General features: G+C 42.6%; 1 long non-coding RNA gene across 3 annotated transcripts in view; it reads left to right on the top strand.

The window, feature by feature from the left end:
* Positions 1-11,923, top strand: part of LOC121826360 (uncharacterized) — a 151,094-nt gene extending 139,171 nt beyond the window's left edge. Inside the window, exons 6-7 of one of the 3 annotated variants that reach the window (XR_013047817.1) lie at positions 1,456-1,638; positions 11,716-11,923. This is a non-coding gene — a long non-coding RNA (uncharacterized LOC121826360). The remainder of the gene's footprint in view (positions 1-1,455; positions 1,639-11,715) is intronic. The other 2 variants (XR_013047818.1, XR_013047816.1) reach the window with 2 other exon arrangements.
* Positions 11,924-12,494: the final 571 nt, after the last annotated feature.

Here is a 12,494-nt window from a genome sequence, read left to right as displayed (position 1 = left end):
ATATCATTCATGGCATGCACTATGAGGGTGTTCCTCTGTTCCTTGCTATGGAAACACTTCTCAAAATGTCATTTGTCTTCTACCTTGAAAATCCCTGGAACAATGAAGCATGCCTTCGTGATCTCTTTCAAGAAAGCTCCTTGTCATGTCCACACACTGATGTGAGATCAGGTCTTCCCACAAAGAATGTCTGCACTGACTTAGTAGAAATTGATTCCTGCTCGTGTTATTATTGTTGTGAATCACAGCCAACTTTAATAGAGTGAGCTGCCAACCTGTCAAGGGCACACATGTAACCAGGACAATGATTCCTTGTGTAGTGTCACAGAGGCCAGGCCACACTCTGCTCAGGGAAGCACATAGGTGGTGAAGCTATGCAGATGTCTTTGGACTGGTAATTAGGGAAGGTACCCGAAGGCTTCAGTTATCATCATTGCTTGGGGACAATTTCCCATCCAATCATCATTTCCTACTACAGAACTTCATTGCTGAGAAGAGGAAGGTCATTGGGGAAAGGTCAGACTCAGTCCATATGTACACGGTTCAAATATTGGTCTGTCATTTCTGATGCTCAGTTTATCATCAAGAGTCTCTCATCATGAGGCTAGTATTGTGCCATCAGCAGGACCTGCAGCTTGGGGAACAGAGCTGTTTGAAATTTGCCCTCCAGCCTGTCCCTTCACCATCATTAAACACACCTTGAAGTGGGATTGACCAGAAAGCAGAAAGCCATGAGGTTTTCCCTACCTCCTCTCATCATGGTAGTTGATGACTTCTGAGGCTGTCACTCACTGGATAGCAGTGTAACAGCAGTTCATCCTGTCCCATTTGGAAAGTGGAGTCCTGGTGCTGACTCTGCCTCAACTGTTGTCACCTTTTCTAACAAACACAAGTGGAGATTAGTAGTAGAAAACAATGGACATATCCCCCTCTGAGAATACCCCTTCCCAATCTCCCACTATCCTTTGCCTTCATGCCTCTCTCCTTCCCTGAAAGTTTATCCCTGAAGGCTGGTCTCAGATTTCCAGCAATCCTTCTAACTCAGGGTCCTTTATTGTTGGGTTTCCTTTTTATGATTCTTTTCCATGGGTGCTTTTTTCCTGCCCTAACATGCCATTTGAAGGACAATGGGAGGGAGGCATCTTAGCTCTCTGAGGAGTTAGTCAAGGTATCACAGTGTTCCATTCCTCTATCTTATTGTGGATGGAAACCTACACTTAAGAATTGTGGCATGCAAAATGAAAGAAAGCAAAACTGAATTAACATCTTTTTCTACTGGTCCTCAACCAATCAAATCTCAGTTATAAAAGAAAAACTGTGGGGAGATTCTTCCTGTAATTTCTAGATGAAGTGTAAGCATTGTGCTACCCTCAAAGCCAACAGAATTTAGGGAGGGTGGCCTCAGTTAAACCAGCTATCTAATCACAGACCTTGAAATCCTTTTCCTGTCTGCAGCAGCAGAATCTGGAAGAAGAGAAGTTATACAGTTGCCCAGCAGGGATGTCCCTTTGCTGTCTCAGCCTGGATGCCTGTCGCAACAGTTGCAGTAGGAACAGCCCACATGGAAGTCTTCCTGTCAGCATCATTGGAACCTGGGAACCCACAATTTCCTGCTCTTCACTAAATTCTGGATAGCTAGTAAGCGTAGTTAGATTTACTTGATGGGGGTAATTTCCTATAATCTGAAAGATTGAAGTGGAAGAGGAAGGAGAGACTGAAAACTTATCTGTGCTTGGTGTCAAATGGTATCTGAGGGACTTAACATGTGACACAGATTGTAGATATCCTTCTAAGAAGGATCCTGAAACATCGACACATTGTTAGTAACATTGTAGACAACATCAGTGCTCTAGAAGCATGCAAGTTCCATGCACAGAGTGAAGCATGATCAAGCATGCCCACCCCACTGTAATAGTGCTACTACCCCATTGTAAAGGATGAAGGCACCATCAGTGTTGTGCCACAAAACACACATGCTTGTTTCCATATAACACACACATATATGTGCCCACATTCATACATTTAAGAACATGTATGTGTCTACACCTTTGAATGCACAAACAGACACACACACATACACACACACAGAATTATACTTTGAAATTCAATTAGATGTACAATAAATTGGCATAACAAGAAATTAAATATAAACAAACAACCTTTGTCACATTGGTATGCATGTGTATGATATGCATGTTGTATGCAGAACTATGAGTATAGTTATGTGCATATTTTTATAAGTATCTATATGATATACCTAATATGTACAACCATATCTAACTGCATATACATGTTTATATAAATAAAAAGATAAACTGAAATCCCAACTCACAGACACCAGCCAATAGGCAGCAGAACTTTCCGAGTGCCCGGATTGCTGTGTTGGCTCTTTCCTGCCTTCAACTCTGAGTGCCTGTTATGTTTATTAACAGTATCATTCATTTGAAACAAAATTCTGCACAAATTTTTCACAATGCTTTTTAGTATTAAAATATTCTCTAACTTTCAGAACCACAAGAAAACACTCTAAGGCAGAAAGCCACAAGTTGATCATGAAAAGTACCAGGGAATGGCCAATGAGATGGCTAGTTGGGTGGAAGGAAAGAGCTGACTCCTCCTAATTTGTTCATTGACCTCCATATGAACAGAATGACAGAATGGCATGGTGTGTATTCTATGTTCATTCTCTCTCTATCGTATATATGTATTTATTTCCTCATCACAAAATAAGTAGATAGATGTTATTATTTTAAATCACAATCAGAAGATGTCTATATACTTATCATGTGATACAATTAATTTTTAAAATAAAGAAAAAAATCTCATGCAGCACACAACTGTTTGTAACTCCAGGACTAGAAAAGTTGGCACTCTCACACAGGCATACATAAAGGCAAAACACCAATGAACATAAAATAGTGAATAAACAATTAAATATTTGTAGGAGCTAGTGGGGTCAGGAGTCCTACAAGCATCCCACAGAACTAACTAACCTAGGCTCATAGTGACTCAGAGACTGAACCACCAACCAGGGAGTATGCATGGGACTGATCTTTGTCCTCTCCATGTATTTTACAGTTGTATAACTTGATCTTCTTGTGAGACTCCTAACGGTGGGAGCAGGGCTTGTCTCTAATGCCTGCTTTTGGGACCCATTCCTCCTACTGAATTCCTGTGTCCAGCCTCAATGTAAGAAGTCATGCATAGTCTCACCACAACTTGATATAACATGGAGGGCAGAAATGCACAGGAGGCCTGCCCATTTCTGAAGAGAAAAAAGGAGGAATGGATGGGGAGCAGTAAGAGTGGTGGTGGGGGGAGGGACTGAGAGGAGAGGATGGAGGGAAAATTTTGGTTAAGATATAAAAACAAAAATAAAGAAATAAATAAAACCAAAATTATTCCAAAAGAGGAATAATATTGATGGTTAGCATATTTAAATTTGAGATATTAAAAGAATGTCCCTCCAGGGACATTACCACTTATTCTAACTTTATAATGTGTTTGCAGTTGTACAGGGATTGCTGGGGATGCCTTTCTGTATGCTGTGAATGTGTTGCTCTGAGTGATTGATAAATAAACACTGATTGGACAGTAGCCAGACAGGAAGTATAGTATAGGCAGGATAAGCAAAGAGGAGAATTCTGGGAGTGGAAAGCTGAGTCAGAAGATGCCACTGCTACCATGAGAAGATGTAAAGTACCAGTGAGCCACAAGCCACATGGCAACTTATAGATTAATAGAAATGGAATAATTTAAGATATAAGAACTAGATAGCAAGAAGTGTGCCATGGCCATACAGTTTATAAATATCTGTACGTTTACTTGGATCTGAGCAGCTGCAGGAGCTGGGTGGACATAGGAAAACTCCAACTACAAGGGATAATTAAATCATGTTAGACATAATTTTGAGCTGGTCTAATACATAATGTCTTTGTGTTGTACTTGCAATAATTATATCATATTTAGGCAATATTAAGACATGGTTATTGTTTTACATTTGTAAATTAATCATGAAATAAAAAAGATATAATTGTGTGTCAAGTTGACAAGGGTTCAGATGTGATAGCTATTTTTGTTTGTCAAATTTATTACATCTGGAATTAACTAAAACCCCCAAATGGAGGGGCATGTCTGTGAGGTACTTTTGCTTAATTTGAAGAGAGAAGATCTACATGTAGTCCTGATCATTACATTACAGAGACATTCTTTTAATCTGGATATTGATGAGGAAAGAAACAACTATAACTCAGATGTTTTGAGCCCCCAAATCCTGCCTGTAATCTCAGCCAGGCCTTGTGCTGGAAGGCCATATAACGAAATGGAAGAAGGGGGCTTTTGCACTTTAGCTGCTTGCTCTTATCTTGCTAGCAAGTCCATGCCTTCACTGGCATTGAAGCCAACTGCTTTGGGATTCCAGACTATACTGCTGATGGGCTGAGACATCAAGCATAGTGGACTGAGCAACTACTGGATTCGAGGACTCTGCCATTATAGCCAGCCAATGTTCAATTAGCTGGACCACAGCCTCTAAGTCATTCTAAAATATAGCCTTTTTTATATATAGAAATTCATTCTGTTACCCCATAAAACCCTGACCAATGAACCAGACAGGTATAGAACTTTTAGAGTAGTTTAGTCCTAACAACAGCCTTATCTCCATTCTTAATTCCACATGGTCACATTCCCTTAACCTGCTTTTTAGATGATGCTTTATTGCTGGCCTACTAGGTTCCTATAACTTCTGGTCAAGAAAGTAAAATAACACAACTCTAAAATTTTCTCAAATGAAACATACAGTAATCTAATTAAACAAGTAATTATATGAGATGGAGAGATTCTAGCTTAAGTGAGGGATGAAAAACCAGATGTCATAGCTTCTGTGGGCCAAGATCTGGCATAACCCCACCACATGAAGACAGAGGACACGAGGTTCTTTTTACCCTTGATATGACAGCTCCAGTCTGGAGACTTATAGGATAACATCCTTTACACATGAATTCTCTGACTCACTCTCAGTCTCAGGAGTCTGATCTATTCCAGAGGAGCTTCACAAGAGTCAATCAGTCATCTGAAAGAACTTTCTCAATATAATCTGAGATCTGCTGTGGTAAAAGAGCAGCATCAACCACCTCTCTCCTGTTTTTAGTCTTTCACAGAATCACTCTGCACCAGAGACATGTGGCCCCTGATGCAGTCTCCATCAACTCCACATAGTCATGAGGTTCCTCCCAACATTGCTTATCTGGACCTTCAAGAGGGATTCCTCACCCCACCTGCACCCAAGGAGAGTCTTCTCAATTCTGCATTTCATCAGACAGTCTTAATACGTGTTGTCAACCTAGAAGAGATCTAGCAAATCTGTGCCAGTCTGCCAGTCAGTAATACTGGGGCAGGGTCTTGAACCTATGAGAGCCCTGAATGGATGTGTGGCAGCCTAAGGCAATTAGCATGCCTGTCCCAACAGGTTTCAATAATCTTTTGGTTGGGGTGATCCAATCCACCTAAGACAGCACTCATGGCTGGGAGGACAAGGTCAGTTGCAGGGACTGGAGAGATGGCTCATCCATGAAGAGCACTCATTGTTGTCTCAGAAGACCCACAGGACAGCTAACAAACCTCTTTAACCTAAATTCCAGGTGGAATCTGCCCTCACCTGGCCTCTGTGTGCATTGCATGTACATGGTGGCCAAACACCCATAAGTATAAAGAAAAGCACCACAAAATATCCCAACATGTCTTTCAGGAAATTATCTCTTCTCGGATATCATTCATGTTATATTTCAGGAAAACTAGAGGCAGATTGCTTTTCATTTTCTGATTTCTTTTATACAATTTTAATGAATATTCTTATTTCCTGAGAGGCCTAGAGCAATATTCTTGTGTTTTCATTTAATTCGGTCTACATGATGATTTCATGAACATGTGTATACAGCATACCATATTTTCCTGGCAGCTAAATATATGACGTCGAGGATACAATATGTGTAGTTTTTTCTATTATGTAGTGGGTATCCATGGAGTAGGCTATTCCATCCACATCCAAGGTGTCATCCTTCTGTGTAGCACTGAGACCCATTGCTGGGAAATCCTTATGCAGCCAAAGCTTCCTGAAACTTACTGAGATACATCCAAGCCTGTGAGTTCTGGGATTACAGCAGTGTGAAAACTCATCTGACTGAAGAAGAGTCTCAGAGTGAAATTTGAAAATGGATTTTATTCATAAAAATACATTCATTTTACTCAATGGGGGCATTCAAAACAGCAGTCCTTATATACAATGTTTAGCCTTAGCAAACTATTAAAAGTGACAAGAATAAAAGAAATAACAATTAACAAAACCTTAAACCAAAATGAAGAAAACCAAAATCTAAAGCATAAATATCCCAACATATAAACAAAAAAATATTAAGCAAATTTCAGGATCCTTTGGAATTTCATTATGGAAGAGCAAATGAGGTGAGGAACTGTCTTATTCTCTGCAGTGAATAATCTTCAGTAACACTTGCCCATGACATGGCGTCAGCTTCAGCACTGCACTGGAGAGAATCTTATGGTTTGTGTGTGGTCTGTCTGGATGGCAGTGTGATGTTAACACAGTCTTCCTTGTCAGACTTCTATCACATATGGAGTCAGCTTGTCAAAGCCCTTGATAGTAAGTCGACAGAAGAACTCTTCCTCACCCACATGTCCTCTCCATGTTGTTTTGCTCCTCACTGGGGCCATGTGCTGATGGATGTCAGTGTTCTTAGTAATTTGTGTTGTGTCCTCTGAATCTTAGACTATTTCTGATACAATCTTTTGTCTGGGAATAGTGAGCCAATGGATGTGGATCAGATTGTGGCTGGATGGCCTGATGGTAGGTTGATATTTGCCTCACTAGTGAGTTCACAGTTGAAAAGAGGTGGCAATTTCTGAGGAGGCCGTGAACCTGGAGTGTAGAATATCATGCTTTCAAGGTGTCTCTCGCTTCTTCCAGCCTTCTCAGTTTTCTGAAGAGGTGCTGTCAGAGAAAATGAGCAAAGAAAATATGATTTAGAAACAGTTTTGCTTGCCAATGGCAGGAATAATCAGGGCCTGTTAATCCGTAGTAAACAAAAGTTAAGGAAGAAAACACACCCCATGAACACCCTGGCTGCTGGGGATGGAGCTCAATGGTGTCTTACTTGCCTGGAACATAGTGTTTCTGCACCAGCAGCTCCTTCTGCAGGAGGCTCTCTTCCTGGGCTGTGGTCTGCTCCAGTTCCACCTGGAGATTTTCAAACCTAGGGGAGGAAGGCAGCTGGGGCACAAGCCTGGGGGGACCTGCCATGTCAGCTGTGAGCCCCCACCAGCTCTACTCCGCTAGACAATCAAGCCTTACCTTTCAGGTGAGTTCATTCCCTGCTTCCCCAAGCAAAAGGGGTCAGAGAGCACCTGGGCAGGATTTTTTTCTCAACTTTTAAAAAGTGCTAGAAGTTGAACTGAAATATACACACTTTGCTGGATTAGAAAAAAAACAGCATATTTCTGTAACAGTCCAAAAACATCATTTTGGAGAAATATCAGTATGTCAAGGTCTGAGGCACAGGTCAGGAAAGATATCCCTGGCCTTGATTAGATCAAGGTGAATGTGAACCTCCTGGAAAATTCTATGCCTGCCCTCTAGTGGAGCCTATACAGTAATGCAGAGAAGGCTCTGGTTATTCCTACAGCTCAGAACCCTGCATGGGATTAACCTTGTCAGCTCCTACTTTATGACCAAGAGTAAATCTTCTCATGAGAAACTGTTAGACACTGCAGAGAGCCTGCAGTCAGCAGGAGTGTGCTGTATGCAAAACTGCAAAGGGTGGACACTTCTCTCTAAACTTGATGTTCCTGATGGAAAAGATGCAGGGGACACACTTTCCTTCATGATCAATGATTCTCCTTTCCACGTTTCTGGCTGTCATGGGAATATTTGTGGGGAGACCTAATCTAAGAGATGAGATACTCAGAGCATACTAGAGGTCTCAGAAAGGAAGAAGGGGACCTAGACCCCATGAGACCAAGGAGAGAGCATATTGCTTCCTGTTGACTGAGCCAACAACGACAATCTGAGGCGTTCTTTCCCTGCCCATGGCTGGCAGCTTTGCCAATTGACAAAACTCAAAGAGGATGGAGATCCAGGTACAGTGGACCCACTTGGATCCACCTGCTTCTGGAAGCCTGGGCTCCTACCTCATCTGGGACACAGTGAAGTGATGCTGCAGCTTTACTGCCAAGTCCCTTTGCCGGGTGAACAGCTCCTTCTGCTTCATCAGGGACTGAAGATTTTCCTCAAGTCTTTGATGTTCCTGTTCATTAGAAGATTGTGTTTTTAGGGGAGGTTTCCACACCATGTACATAAACATGCATTTTCTCTCTCTCTCTCTCTCTCTCTCTCTCTCTCTCTCTCTCTCTCTCTCTCTCTCTCTCCTCTCTCCTCCTTCTCCTCTCTCTCTCTCTTTCTCTCTCTCTCTCTCCTCTCTCCTCCATCTCTCTCTTCTCTCTCTCTCTCTCTCTCTCTCTCTCTCTCTCTCTCTTTCTCTCTCCAGCACAAACATGTATATGGATGCATACATACAAGCACACTTAGTTTCTGAGAAAACTCTAATATAAGAAGAGATCACCTGGGATACTATGGAGAAGAAAGTTACCTTTGATTAATCTATACCCTCTCTACCCATATTCCTGCACAGAGGCAGGAAACACATGATGCTTTGAGTACAGGGATGTGGAGAACATTGTATATATTTACTCAGTTTTGATAATTTTTCATTTTATTTTTTGTTATATGTGCAGGTGTTCAGCCTGCCTGTATATCTGTATAAAATGTGCATGCCTGGTGACCTGGGAGAAGAACTCAGTGGGCAGATAAGTGAATGTACTGCTTGCCTTGCTCTCCTAGCAAGTTCCCCAGTCTGTGCATTGAAGGCTTAGTTCCCCAGCACAGGGCCACTGGATGGCAGTGGACCAGCCCCTTGCTCTCACTCAGTGCTTTCCAGTGCCTCCAAGGAGGGCAGCTTCCTCTTAAAAAAAGCTCTCTGTACCACAGGTTGCCTCCATTTAGGCCCAAAGGAATGAGTTCAGAAAACTAGAAAATCTCTACAATCTGGCATCTACATTAACCTTTCCTCCAAGTAAGTTGATTGTGTCAGGGATTTCTTTGAGGAACAGAAGGTTGAATAACTCACAGCCAAATGACTGCATATATTATTCCATACTTAACAATATCCCATGGACCACATTGTATGTTTGCACTCATCAGTAATGGGTATCTGAAGAGTTTCTAGTTGGAATGTTCTGATGAGTCCTGCTGTATCCCTGTTGGCCCCTATTCTCTGTGGATACCACTTTCCATTCTAGAATCAATGCTCCACCGGAAGTCTGCAGTTCCACTTTCTGAATAATTACACATAGCTTCTCACATGGATGCACCATTTTACACTACTAGCAATGTCTGAGAGTTCTCATTTCACCCAATTCTCCATCAGGCTGAATTTAACTCAGGATGAAGATGTTTGGAATAAAAGCAGTTTCTGAGTGCTGCAGACACAACATGGAGTGGGTACTTGAGAGTATGATGAGCCTAAGTGGTGCGCAAAGACAACATCATCTCACACCTCAGCATAGCTGTCAGATTTTGCTGGGCTGGGATGCAGCCACAAGCACCTCTGCAGTTCAGAATTTCTCTGAGAATAAAGTCCAGGCCAGCTCCAAGGACCAGGTTAGCTGAACAGGTGAGGCAAAGGTGAAAGGAAAATGGCAGCAGGCGATGTGGAGAAGAACAAAACAGGATGCAGGGAAGTCATCAGTGGTCAGCCTCCTTTCACCCAGAGCAGAGAGGGACACAATTGCTCGGCAGCCTTTCCTGCCTCTCAGTAGCCTCTTTCTCACCGTCATGGTCCTCATTACTTAGTTTTTCTCCAGAGGATTTCTTTGCAGATAAATAATTCTGCCTCTACAAATACCATAAAAACTTTTAGCTTGCATCAGTTATGTGGTCTTTGGTTGTAGTTAGCTGTATGGACATGCAGAAGGATGGGCAACTCCATCTGTTCTTTGACGGAGGCAAAGTGGTACTAACCAGATTAGGCACAGTACATTCTCATTGAAATCCATCTCCATCATTCTTAAAGATGTTCCATTGTTCCGAGAGAGAGTGAACATACACATAGAGGCTCAAACACATATTCTCATTCCCCAAAGATACACATAACAACAACAACAGCAACAACAAGAACACACACACACACACACACACACACGTGTTTCTTGAATCCAGAAAGGCAAGGGAGAAGACTAGAATGTTGCAGCACCTTTTCTACTCCGGGGGGGGGGGGAGTGGGTCCTCTCTGCTGTCTACAAGCCTCTTAGACCCAGCCAAGCTCTTCTGCCCTGGCCTGAACTTATTTCCCTTCCCAGGGAAGTTCTTATCACCAGACTCACTGATCGTACAGATAAGTAACAACCTCTGCACAATTGAGTTGGACCACACAAAACCAAGTGCTGGGGGAAAAGAGTGGGACATGAAGCCTCCCGATAGATTTAAGTTGAACCATAATAGTCTCCTCATTAAATTTACCCAGATTCCTCCACAGAATACATTGACAGCACCAGAGAATGGAAGTCACCCATTGTCATTACCCAACAACCTTTGACCAGATTACAGTTCACATTATATGAAAACAGCCCCAGGCCAGTCAGTGGAAGGCTACTTAGGTCATCCCCAGCACTTTCTTAAATGCAGCACTCTATAAAACTATGAGTTGGACTCTGTCCTAAGAGTGAGTATCAAAATGTCAGGTTCCATGTTGTGAAGCCAGTAGACAAAACAGACCTGTCCTGAGAAGTTATCTCTATGTCATGAAAGAAAAGAAGTCTACATTTTTGTTTATAAAGTAGCTCCATTGTTTGATTTTTGTTATTTATCATAAGACGCATTAAATCCAAAGTAATAAAATTGTTTAAAAATTAAGAGAAACCAACAAGTCAGTTCTCTTTCTGACCAAATGAACCATTTAGCAACAAAATGAGACAGAAAAAGACAGGATGCTCTACTGTGAGGAGACAGGAGATCCAAAGATCTGTGGCTATCCAGCTTAGCCAGAACAGAAATTTTCAGGTTCAGTGAGAGACCCAGGCTGAAGAGCATAAGGGAGAAAGCAACAGAGGACACTCGATGTCATCATCAGACCTTCCAAACACTCACAGATGTATGTGCCCTCTGGCAGGCATACTCACACACAGACACAAATCCCTCAAATTATCAGTGATCAGGATGCAGTGAGGAGGACATCACACTGGATGAGGATGACATTGCCAGTTGGTTTTAAACTCTTCACAATAGCTGTTTAAATGAGTCCCACAGTTCTGCATAATTTTAGTAAATTTGCCTAGAGAAGCATGCTGTGTCTCTGCAGGCTATGTTGATGCAGTTGGCTCAAATCTGTCATCCCGAACACTGCCTGTCATAAGCCCTTGCCTCATCTCTGGTCATCCAGTGAGCTTCTGAATGTAAGAACCAGGATGGGAGAACTGGCCAATGCCACTTACAGCAAGCAGTACTGACAAGCTGTTAATTTAGTTTCTGTCACTCTGAACCAAGAGCTTGGCCAGGGAAAGAGGACACCATGGCAATCTGGGAACAAGAGGTTAAAATGCCATATGACACCCTAAAAGATGTCGATGTGACACGGTCTTTGACTTTTTCAGGGGCGTTCCTCCTTCCATGCTGTGTCTGCTCTGATCTCACATGACACTGCCAAGCAAATGAGACCCAGACCCTTGACCTGACTCACTCGATATCTGTGGCTCCCATCACAGCCCGGCTCCTCCCATGCTGACATACAGGTGAGTGATATGTGACTTACTCGTCTCCCTGAATGGACTGCAGCTTCCAGCAGAGCAGTTGGGTTTGCTTGCTATCAGAGGCTAACTCCAAGAAAGACTTGTGAATGATCACAGAAGTGAACTATTGGATTGATTGGGTCAGGTGGATAAGTGAGTAGAAGGTTACATGTGTATGTGTGTATGTGTGTGTATGGTCAGACTGATGGCCAGGTTGGCCCTGCTGCTTCAACCTACCTGCAGCTGCCTTGTCCAGAGGTCATAGATCTTCTCATGGGCCTCTTCACGGAGCCTCTTTGCCTCCGCATGCGACTCTTGTAGTAAAATCTGCTCCCCCTGCAGCTTTTTCTTTTCCTCTAGCAACATTTTCAATTTTTCTTTCAGCTGAGTCTGTTCTCTCAGGTGCTGACTGTAGAGGGTGCTGAAATATCACAAAAAATGATGAACTCTGCCTCCATCTGCCAACCCTGCCTGGTATACCATGATTCCTGCAAGGTCCCATGTCCCCATCCCCAACCGCCCTGGGCTGGAGCCCTCATTAGCCATGGCAGCATCACTCAGGTGCAGGCCAAAGCCAGAGAATAGCCAAATTCCAGAAAGATTTATACTACTTCTGAAGACCCTGACTGCAAAACAGATCCATG

The sequence above is a fragment of the Peromyscus maniculatus genome, chromosome 23, assembly GCF_049852395.1.
Source record: "Peromyscus maniculatus bairdii isolate BWxNUB_F1_BW_parent chromosome 23, HU_Pman_BW_mat_3.1, whole genome shotgun sequence".
Taxonomy (NCBI): Eukaryota; Metazoa; Chordata; class Mammalia; order Rodentia; family Cricetidae; genus Peromyscus; species Peromyscus maniculatus.
The sequence above is the reverse complement of the archived record's forward strand: the minus strand, read 5'-3'. Positions and strand labels throughout refer to the sequence as shown.